At 41.5% G+C, this 10,478-nt stretch overlaps 1 long non-coding RNA gene across 1 annotated transcript; it reads right to left on the reverse strand.

The window, feature by feature from the left end:
- Nucleotides 1-1,865: 1,865 nt before the first annotated feature.
- On the reverse strand, nt 1,866-2,850 carry LOC111868383. Its single transcript, XR_002843503.1, has 3 exons — nt 2,681-2,850; nt 2,167-2,270; nt 1,866-2,087 (listed from the first exon to the last, which is right to left on the reverse strand). It is a non-coding gene; the product is annotated as an uncharacterized LOC111868383 (long non-coding RNA).
- Nucleotides 2,851-10,478: the final 7,628 nt, after the last annotated feature.

The raw sequence follows: 10,478 nt of genomic DNA on the forward strand, positions 1-10,478 counted from the left end.
CTTCTTCAGATTTGAAAAAAACACACTTTACTTGAAAGGGACTGCCATTATAAAGATTTTGTATATGTCATTAAATTATTCCTCACAGCAGTCATCACCACCTTATTCTCTTATAAATCATATTACTGATAGTGTGATCTGCTTTTCAAACATTTTTAATTACCCTAAAAACATTTGACATATCCTACATAACTTGTGTATTGATAAGTTTGTACTGTAGCATCCTGTTGCACTCTTCCATTTTATTATAAATCTTATTTTACAGTCTTATGTGAAATGATTTATTAACTTTAAAATTTAAAACTTAAAAAGTTGCACATAAGACAGTAAAATAAGTTTATAATAAAATTGTATATTGATGTACAGTTCCGTAAGTAATGAATGATGACAATGACATTTGTAAGATTTGAGGCTTTCACGGCGGTGACTATGACCACATATACACGGTGCCAAATCCCAGAAGACTGCTTTCTTCACAATGACATTTGTTTGATCACAACTGGGTTCTTGGGACAATTACTTCAAAAATTAGCTCTCATTATTCTCGCTAGCCACTTCTCTCATAACAGAACATAATTCATATAGAGTGCAGTTGTAGCCAATACAGTGTTGTGGCTTGCTGCAATGTGTAGTGAAATCACTTTCCAGGAAATGTTTGCTGCACAAATATAAATTGAACACAGTCATACACTAAACTTAATTTATTCATTGGATTAAGCAACACACAGTAATTACACCATTAATTAAAACAGACATACCATGCTGCATCCCTTGGAAAGCTGAAGAATTTGATGCCTTGCTTGCTGGATGACAAGCACCCAGCAGCAGAACATGATTTTGTTTTCATGTTTACACTGCAAGAAGCAATACAAACATTGTAACAGCATCACGGTACTCTTTAACATTCTACAGACAATCTTTGGGATGAACCGAAAATTGCATAAAATATCATAAAACAAATATCATTTAGATGGCAGTTCATGATAACCTCAAAAATTTTAGGCTTGAAAGAATTCTATGTTTCTAATTCCATTTGTGGTAGTAAGCATAATATTCACATACACAAATAATATGTTTAACATGGAGCTCTAATTTCGTTTGCAAATGTCTACTTTCGTTTCGCAACCACATCAAATCAAAATTCATACTTACCAATTTGCATATAATGCACCACGATAACCGCATGTAATTGTGGGTATTCAGATTGGTTTGTTTAAGCTCTCTGATTAGTCGAGATCTGCCTCCACACACAGAGGCAGTAGTTAGTGTTTCCTTTTCCCCTATCCCAGTTGCCATCCCCTGACCATGACACACAGCATTGCCCCAACACAAGATGGTTGAACACATTCAATTTCTTATCCATCCAGGCTACACTGCATCTATCTCAGAAATATGTAATTTAAATTGCATTAAACAAGACTCAAAATATAACACTTGTTTCTGCTGCCACAAAACATGGACTGTACAGTGAAAACAATACAGCAAACTACGAACACAGACTATACTAAGAATCTCCTTCTCAAGATAGCGTGGTGGCATAAGTTCAGCCCCCTCCAAGAAAGAAGACAGGAGAAGTGACATAAACCTGCTTGGTTTATAAATTTTAACTTAACAAAGTTTTTATACCAGGAAGGCTACTGTGATTGTGAAAAGTTGAATATTGAGTATATTGTGTATTCCAGGCATTGTGTAGGTAATTTAACAATCAGAACACCTATTGTGATAGTGGTTTCCAAATAAGTATTGATGTTCCCTCTGAAAATGACCTGTAAGGATCGAAACATGTAAGGGTGCTGAGTTTTCAAGTGGTAAAACTTAAATAGTTACAGTGGAAAGAGTTGTTTTTGTCTTTGTACAATTCCAGATTCACTTTTCAAAATATCTAATCATGCTCCCACTATTCCATGTTGATCGTTTTGACATACTACGAACATTTGTACAGTCACTATTCTTTATTAATGGGACACTAAGATAATGTGCAAATACAAAAGTCAATGTCAATACAGCAATCCCAGATTTTTAACAACACTCCATACAGCTTGAAACTCCTGGCCGCTGTGTTGTTGGTTTCTGGCAAGGCAGTGATCCTGAAACAAAACAGAACAGTTAACAGTGTCTAATTTACTGCACAGATACAACATAAACACGACTGATATTCTGACTTACTGTAGTCACTCACTGCTTATTTTGACCCCACTTGCTGTTTATTTAGACCTAGCCCTCATCTTCCTCCTTTTTCGCTTCAGTCTCCGCATTCGCTTCTTTCTCCACTGAAAAACAACAGAAAATTCATTACTAAGTGGGGACACAGATAACATGCCAACCCCTAGTCAAAAATGGGGCTTAATCCTTGTTAAAATCTTGTGCCCCAGCAAAGGTAGGCTGTGCAGTTCGTAATTGTATAAACCTCTAGCAAACCGCAGTGAATAAAGTTTTTCAGTATATGCTAAAGTTAAAATCATGAAGTTGCAGTTTTGCTGTTTTTGGTGTCACATCACTACTTTTTCATTATCCAAAGTATTTACATGTTACCGTCCCTACTATACACTTTTCGTACTACATTCGTCAAATATTGCACTTTTTATGCCTCATCGATGTACATGAAGCAACTTGAAATGCACCCACATATTCATATTTTATGCATACAGAAATGACAGCGTTAAAAATATAACATACATACCTTCGCTCTCATTTTGTTACAACTGGAACACTATGCCTTTACGTTCAGTAGTATGGCATATACACCGATGCCTCAGATTTAAAATCGCAACTTCAGCAGCATCAACACTTGCAACTCCTCTTAACACAAGTTAACACCAACGACAACGTTAACCAGAGCAGCCCCGTGAAACTCCCATGTTATTGGATGGCAACATGGCGGCCATGACACCTCGGTACAATGCTGCTGCCATCTATGTTCATTTTACACGAACTAAATTTAAAATGACCTCCTGGGCCGAGAGCACAATCGGTAAGAATGTATGCTACTTTACCAACTATTTTGAGTGTCCCCCCTCTGCCCTCTCCAATGCTTTTTTCGCTACTAGCACTAAATACTTTTACAACCACATCTCTTGTACTGCAGTTTCTCTTTCCCTCTGGCTTTTCAACCAATATCCTATATGCATTCCTCGCCTCCCCCATTCGTGCTACATGCACTGCCAACCTCATTGTCCTCGACTAGTGATTTTTGAACAGTGTTCAATATCACTAGTCGAGGAAGATGAGGTTGACAGGGCATGTAGCAAGAAGGGGGGAAACGAGGAATGCATATAGGATATTGATGGGAAAGCCAGAAGGAAAGAGACTCTGCAGTACAACAGATCTGGTTGTAAAAGTATTTACTCCTCGACTAGTGATTTTTGAACAGTGTTCAATATCACTAGTCGAGGAAGATGAGGTTGACAGGGCATGTAGCAAGAAGGGGGGAAACGAGGAATGCATATAGGATATTGGTGGGAAAATCATAAGGAAAGAGACTACTGGGAAGACCAAGGTGTAGGTGGGTGGACATTATTTAAAAGGTATCCTAGTGAGATAGGATGGTATGGCATGGATTGGATTAATCTGGCTCAGGATACGGACAATTGGAGGGCTCTTTTGAACATAGTAATGAACCTTCGGGTTCTAAAAAAGGCTGAAAAATTCTTGAGTGGCTGCACAATTGACAGCTTCTCAAGAAGGGCTCAGCTCCATAAGTAAGTTCAATATCACTTCACCCATATCCTTTGGGTTGGATTTTGGTGAAGTTCTATTAAATTTGGTCCCCCATCCCCTTTACAAAAAAAAAAATAACAACGGAATAAGAGCCTCTGCAGCTCTGGAGTACAAGAGATTAGGTTGCAAATTAATTTATCTGCAGAAAGTTTCTCACCAGTGCCCCGAAAGTCATAACCTTTCTTTCACATGAAACACCTCTTTAACCAAATGCACTGAACATTGTGAACTGTGACAAACCTGGAATAGTTGTATTTAAGAAGGCTGGATTATCATTTTCCTTCAAAGGGTATATGCTACAGGTTTGAGCTACGGTGTGGAAAGTTGACAATCAACGAAAGTGGACGCGATGGCGGAGGTTCGAGCGGGCTTGAGCAATAGACTACGAATCTATGAACGCAATTAGAATCAGATCGTGGAAGGATGTTGATTCAGAACGCATCGGAAATTGGCTGGTTAAAGTTGGGAAATGTCTGAACGCTAAACTCCATAGCCACCCCAATAAGGAAATACTGAAACCTGTTTAAGAGGGGAACGCAGCCACTCACGATCCAGCATCAATGTGTTATAATCAACGTAGGGAGACAGAGATCAATTGATACTTGAGTTGATTTTCAGTACGTTAGAAATTATATCCATACTGTCTATTTTTCGTATGTTTCTTTTATTGCTAGTGGGGTGGGACTAAGTCTCTTGTACTGCGGCCACTTCTGGCCTATTGTACCAGCCCCAGATGATAGGTGAGGGTGATTGTGGAGCAATTGGTGGAATGAAGATTGGCAAGGGAAACGGAGTACTCTGAGAAAACCTGTCCCAGCGCCACTTTGTCCACCACAAATCCCACTTGACCAGAGCCGGGATCGAACCAGAGCCGCTGCGGTGGGAAGCCAGCGACTGGCCGCTTGAGCTATGGCGCGGACTTTTTCATATGTTAGTGTATGTATTTTCTATATCAAATGAGCATATTCTCGTTTCTTTGCTGACTTCCGTGGTTGTTAGAGCTCTAATTAGGTGAATGAAGTTGTTTACAGTGTATCAATATATCAGGTGCAGGTAGATAAATAGTGTTTCAGATAAATGTTTCGCTAGTTCATAAGCGGGTGCGTTCTTCCAGTTTATTGTTGGACTAACAGATTTATTTCGTTTGTACAATTCTATCGTGGCGTGGAGGTTTGGGGATGCTGGGCTCATATTTGTATATTCCCATATGGCTTCTCTTTGTAAGATGTTACATTGTTTGTTTCCGTGTGGTATTTTTGGTAGTGCAGTGTTGGGTTATTGATGATTACTGTGAAATTATCTTCTACGAAGTTCTTTACCTTAGGTTCGTATTCTTCTTACATAAGTATAGCGATTGCTTTCATCTGTATGCTTTTCTTATAGAAATTTTATTTGTTTATACTTTGTTTTTATGTGTATGATTGCTTCTTTACTATTTTTGTTCTTTATGTTATTTATGTTATCGTTATATTCAACGGGTGACTTACATGATTTTTAGCTACTGCGTATTTGCAGTATTGTGGTATTGTTGTTCTATCTAGATTATATATTGCGGTTTCTGCTTCTAAGCCAAGTGTTTCTATCCAGATATTTTTTATAATGCAAATTATATGTTAGATCTATACTTAATAGTTTTCTTTCTTCTTGTGTGAATTTCGTGTTGGTTTAATTTTTACAAAGGGAAGTTTGAGTACTTGTTTGTTGTATTTGTTGTTTGGAACATAGATAGGTTGTGTATTTGTTGTTGTCGTCGTCGTCGTGTGTGTATTCCATTTATTCTTGTAATATTTGGTTTATTGATTGGCCAAATATATTGCCAATTCTTCGAGTTTTGTGTGTATGTGTAGTATTGTTTTAGGTTGAAATGTTTACGCACCCACATTTTACTTCATTTTTATTCTTAGTGTCTTTGCTTGTATTTGTATTTTAATGTGTGCATAATTTGGAGTTATCCTCATTTTTAGGCATATTCTGTTAAATTTTATTTTTATTTGCAGATTTCGCTTACAGTTTAGAAAATTATGAATGCTTTTAGTTTGACCACTGTACATAATATTCTGTTGCAGCATCCTGCTGCACTGTATATTCCACTTTTAGCTTGGACGAAGTTGCACAAGAATTGTGGAAAAAAAGTTCTGAAATTTGAACACACCATAATCAGCCAAAAGAATACCGCCACGAAAAACAAAACAAAAACCACAACGAGGCCAGTTGCAGAAAAAAAACCATTTAGCCAATATACAGAAAAATCTGCAATAGGAGTGAATGTTACTTCGCAGAAATATTCGTAGATTTTCGCACACACGCGCAACACAAGATAGGCAATATTTTCCCATAAATAAAAATATGTCAAGCGTGCAAGAAAATTGAACTAACGCAAAGATACACAAATATGTCAACAGCGCACCAATTCTACTATTGTAACTATACACACACAACTAAAAGTAAAATTTAAAATCACGTAGCCCCATTAAGAAGAAGAAAATTTGAGGGGGGAAAAAATTAAAAAGACAACATAGCCATCTACGACCACCATCTGAGCTACGTTTATATACAAGGGTTGGATAAAATGTAGTGGCAACACTGCTGTAACATGAAAGAAGTGCGTCAGGTGGCACTAGCGCCATCTGTAGCTGATAGCAGAAGTTCAGTTGAAGTAGTGCAGTGAGTGGTTCTGGTTATGTTTCATTGAGATGAATTGTGCATCGTCTTGAAGTACACGAGCCCAGATCAAGCACCCTAACAACATGTTTACGAAACAAGAACCACCTCCTGGATAAAAATTGAAGTAGCGCGAGGTCGTAGTGCACAAAACTATTGTAGCGTGTCTGGGTGTCACGCTACTAATAAGTTCACGCCGTTGTCCCAATATAGCGAGTTTATTCCTTCGCTCGTCTTACACACTTTACAATCATCACACTTGCAGTGTCACAATCACTGCTTACAATAACTCGGCGATGCTGGACTATCTCTTCTGGCGGTTATCCCAAGACTGACTTCCAAGATGGCTCGATCACGACTTGCTTCTTAGCTGGCTCTTCCGAGACTTTCTTCTCCGAAGGCTGATCCGAGACTGAAGACTTTTCGTTGAAGCTGGGCTTTTATAACCTTGGCCGCTGTTAGGCAACGAACCCTCTGTTATAACCACGGAGACTCCTGTTAGAACTACAATGGGGCAATTGTTGTCTCCTCTGTAACGGTCTATTCTAGCGTTTCCATAGCAGTGACTCTTCTGGATTGCAAACACGTTACACTATTATCAGGGACTGCGAGAAGCAGGTGGTGATGCTGCTTTGCCATATCGCACAGTGGCACGGTGGGTGAAATTGTTCCGTGAAAGGAGGGATGCCATTCAGGACAGCCGTCGTTCAGGACGACCCCATGTTGACAACCACACAATTCAGTTTCTTGAACCTTTGCTGGATATCGATCGTTGATGGGCTGCGCAGGAGTTAGCTGCTGAGGTAGGCGTATGTCAAATTCGTGTTCCACATTCTGCACGATATTTTTGGATACCGCAAAATTGCAGCGCGCTGGGTACCCCATGCAATGTCCGAGGTGCAACGATGGCAACCTTATGCAATTGCAGAGGACTTGTTGGACCGGTATCAGAGGGAATTTTTCAATGGGTTCCGAAAGGTTGCTAATTTTAACGTGATCCAGAATGTGAAATACTATTGGTAGGTGATCTGAATCCAAAATATCAGAGACGACGACCTCTGACACTCTGATATTTCGGTGAACCACAATGTCTAACACGTCACCATTTCCCGCAGGGGAATAATGAGTGGGGCACTGTGGTGCTGAAATTTCGAAATCACTCCTATCAAATAAATCAACGAGTTCCAAGCCTGAGGGGTTTGAAACTCTGCTATTCCAAAATGGGTTCTTAGCATTCAAATCACCTGCCAAAAGAGACTTACGTCTGAAGCTTAAGAGCTCAGTGATGTCAGCATCACTCCAGGCTTTGCTTGGAGATTTGTAAACAGCTGCAAGCAGCACTTCGCTATTACCAATTGGTATGCAGACCCCTGTCGCTTCTACTGAAACAAGGGGTGGTAGGTCTACATGGTTGTGGGGAATGCCTTTTCTTACTGCAACGGCAGTTCCGCCCTTTCTGCCCGACTGGCGGTCGATTCTATAAAAGTGGTAATTTGGAATAAAGAACCTCTCATGAGGTTTCAGATGTGTCTCTGAAAACAGGGCCACATCTACGTGTAGGTCTTGCAGCTGTTTACTGAGCTCATAGCGCTGCCTCCCAATGCCGTTCGCATTAAATGCTATGACTTTGAGGGGCCTATGAACTCTAGTGGCCATTCTGTTTCATAAGACTCAGAACAATTTTGGTAATGGCCATTATTTTTTCCTCTTCGGACACTGCACCACTGACCTCTGTCATAATCTGCTGTACTACAGTCACCACTCTCAACATATTGTCGAGAGATTGACTGTTTACATTAGAAGCCTGAACTGACTGACCTGTGTGTTGTTCCAGTACAGGAACCGGGACGGTCGGTTTCTTGACTGCTGGTGGGACTGCCACTGGTGTATGTAGAGTCTGAGACCGCTGCTCCTGCAACGTGTTGCCTCGGAGAGCCGCCGCGAAGGAGACTCCAGGAGTGACTATATTTGATGAGAACACCCTTCCTGTTGTGGTTTTGGGTGCTCTCTGCAATTTCCTCTTCTGCAGCTCCTCCTTCGCGTGACTGCAGCCGCGGTAGTTAGCGGGATGCGGTTTCTCCCCATCCTTCAACTCACAGTTACAGCACGCTGGAGTGGAGGTAGCGTTCTCTTTCTCGGGGCACTCTCTGTGCAGGTGGCCACCCCCGCACCACATGCAACGGGGAGGTTGCTTACAATTAGCCCAGACGTGGCCAAATTGTTGGCAGTTGTGACACTGCGTAAGGCCACTCTGTGCTCTATAAGCCTCGACCCGGATGGAAATATGGCAAAGGTTATTTAGCTTGAAAATATCTTGGGATTTTGCCGTCCTGGGTAAGGTTATAAGGAAGAGGGGAAGGTTTCTGGATATCCTTCCTTCTGAAGGCGACCCTCGGGTGGTTGTCATCTGCTTGACGCTAACCACGTCAAATCCCAGGGTCACCAATCCATCAGAAATATCTTCCGCCGGGGTGTTGTGGGGGAGGTGACGGATTACAGCCTTAATGGGTTTTAGGGACTTCGGAAAGAAAGTAAAATAGGAAAGTTTGTTGTTTGAGAGATAGGACTTGACGGCTTCGAAATCCGCCATACTTTTGGTGATGACTCTGGTCCCGCTTTTGGTATTACGGAACTCAAAGTCACCACTGACCACATTTTTAAGTTGCTTTTGTAAGTGAATGAGGTTCACTGTGGTCGTTATAATTATTGGGGGTGGCCTGCCTGCTCTACCTGATGATTCCACCTCCAGAGTAGTGGCTCCCTCCTCCAGCGCAGTGGCTCCGTCACCAGCAGAGTCGGTGTCCATTGTCGTCACCCTGAGAGGAGCAAAGTAGTTGCGGGTAGGCACCTCTTTGGTTTGGGTGTTGCCTGTGGCAGCCGCTGCCTTCTTTGAAGTCGGGGCGGACTCGGTTGTGCTCTGCCGTTTCCGCCTTCGGACCTCTTTGAAGTCTTCCTCTTGGGAGGGCTTCGGCTGGGTTTTTGTTGCCTCCGATGTTCTGGCTTTCACTAGGGACTTCAGATCGTTCAGTGTAACTGTGTAGGTTCCGTACAGAGCACTGAACAAAATCTTGCCCTTGAGAGCCTTGCAATAGCCCTCTCTGGTTTCTTCAGCGGCATTTACTATTGCCGCCCACTCAACACTTTCTCCAGTTGTGGGGGGTGTGAAGCTGGCCACATCCTCGATGTCACAAATGATTTTGAACAGTCTCCTGTAATGTTCATCTGCTGCAGGATATTGCTTCACGTTTTCTTTATATTCTGCCTGTAATGAGGCTCTTTTTTTCTGCCCATAATGCATGATAGCCAGGCACCGAGGCACCCGCCATGTCTGGCACGGCACGACACGACACAGGCCTCAAGCAAAATCTGATAATTTTAACAACAAACAAGAACTGAAAATTTCAGAGCTACAAGCAATTAGCTCCTTTATACTTTCCTTGAGCGTGAATCAGTCCTGTCCTGTCCTGTCCTGTCAAACAGACAATCTCGAATCCACCACTCGATCCCGAATCAATCTCTCAATGAATCCCGTCTTATTATTATCGTCAAACAGACAATTAATCACACCACATAGCTCTCGAATCCAGACACCACAAAAACTATCATCTGAATCGAATGAATCTCTGCACCTGTGTCGCCGCGTCTATCACCATCCGAATCGAATCCATCAATCAGATTCAGAGTCAGAATCAGAGTCACGTTGCAACTGACGGTCAGTCAGTCTGTCTGTCTTGGTGTCGAGCCCCAGCTGGGGCTCATGACCAGATATTTCTCTTGAATGAAAGTTACTGTCCTGTCCATGATTAGCGCCCTCTCTGACGAGAGGTCGGATCTGTCATTTGTTAGCCAGTCTGTATTAATAAGTCCATTGTCTGTATGTACACATATTTACAATACACACTTATTTCTTATTTAAATGTACAATATATACACGGCTTCCGTCAGTCCAGGCTAGGTACAGCAGATTATGCCCTATATATATATATATATATATTTCCTAGTAGTATTAGCTACCACGGCAGTCTAGTCACTTGAACGGTCGTATGCCAGACCGCCGCCAAGTTTAAGCCTCTTATACTTTCTGTGTCGGGCTTCGCCTT

Source organism: Cryptotermes secundus, unplaced genomic scaffold (assembly GCF_002891405.2).
Source record: "Cryptotermes secundus unplaced genomic scaffold, Csec_1.0 scaffold4110, whole genome shotgun sequence".
Classification (NCBI taxonomy): domain Eukaryota; kingdom Metazoa; phylum Arthropoda; class Insecta; order Blattodea; family Kalotermitidae; genus Cryptotermes; species Cryptotermes secundus.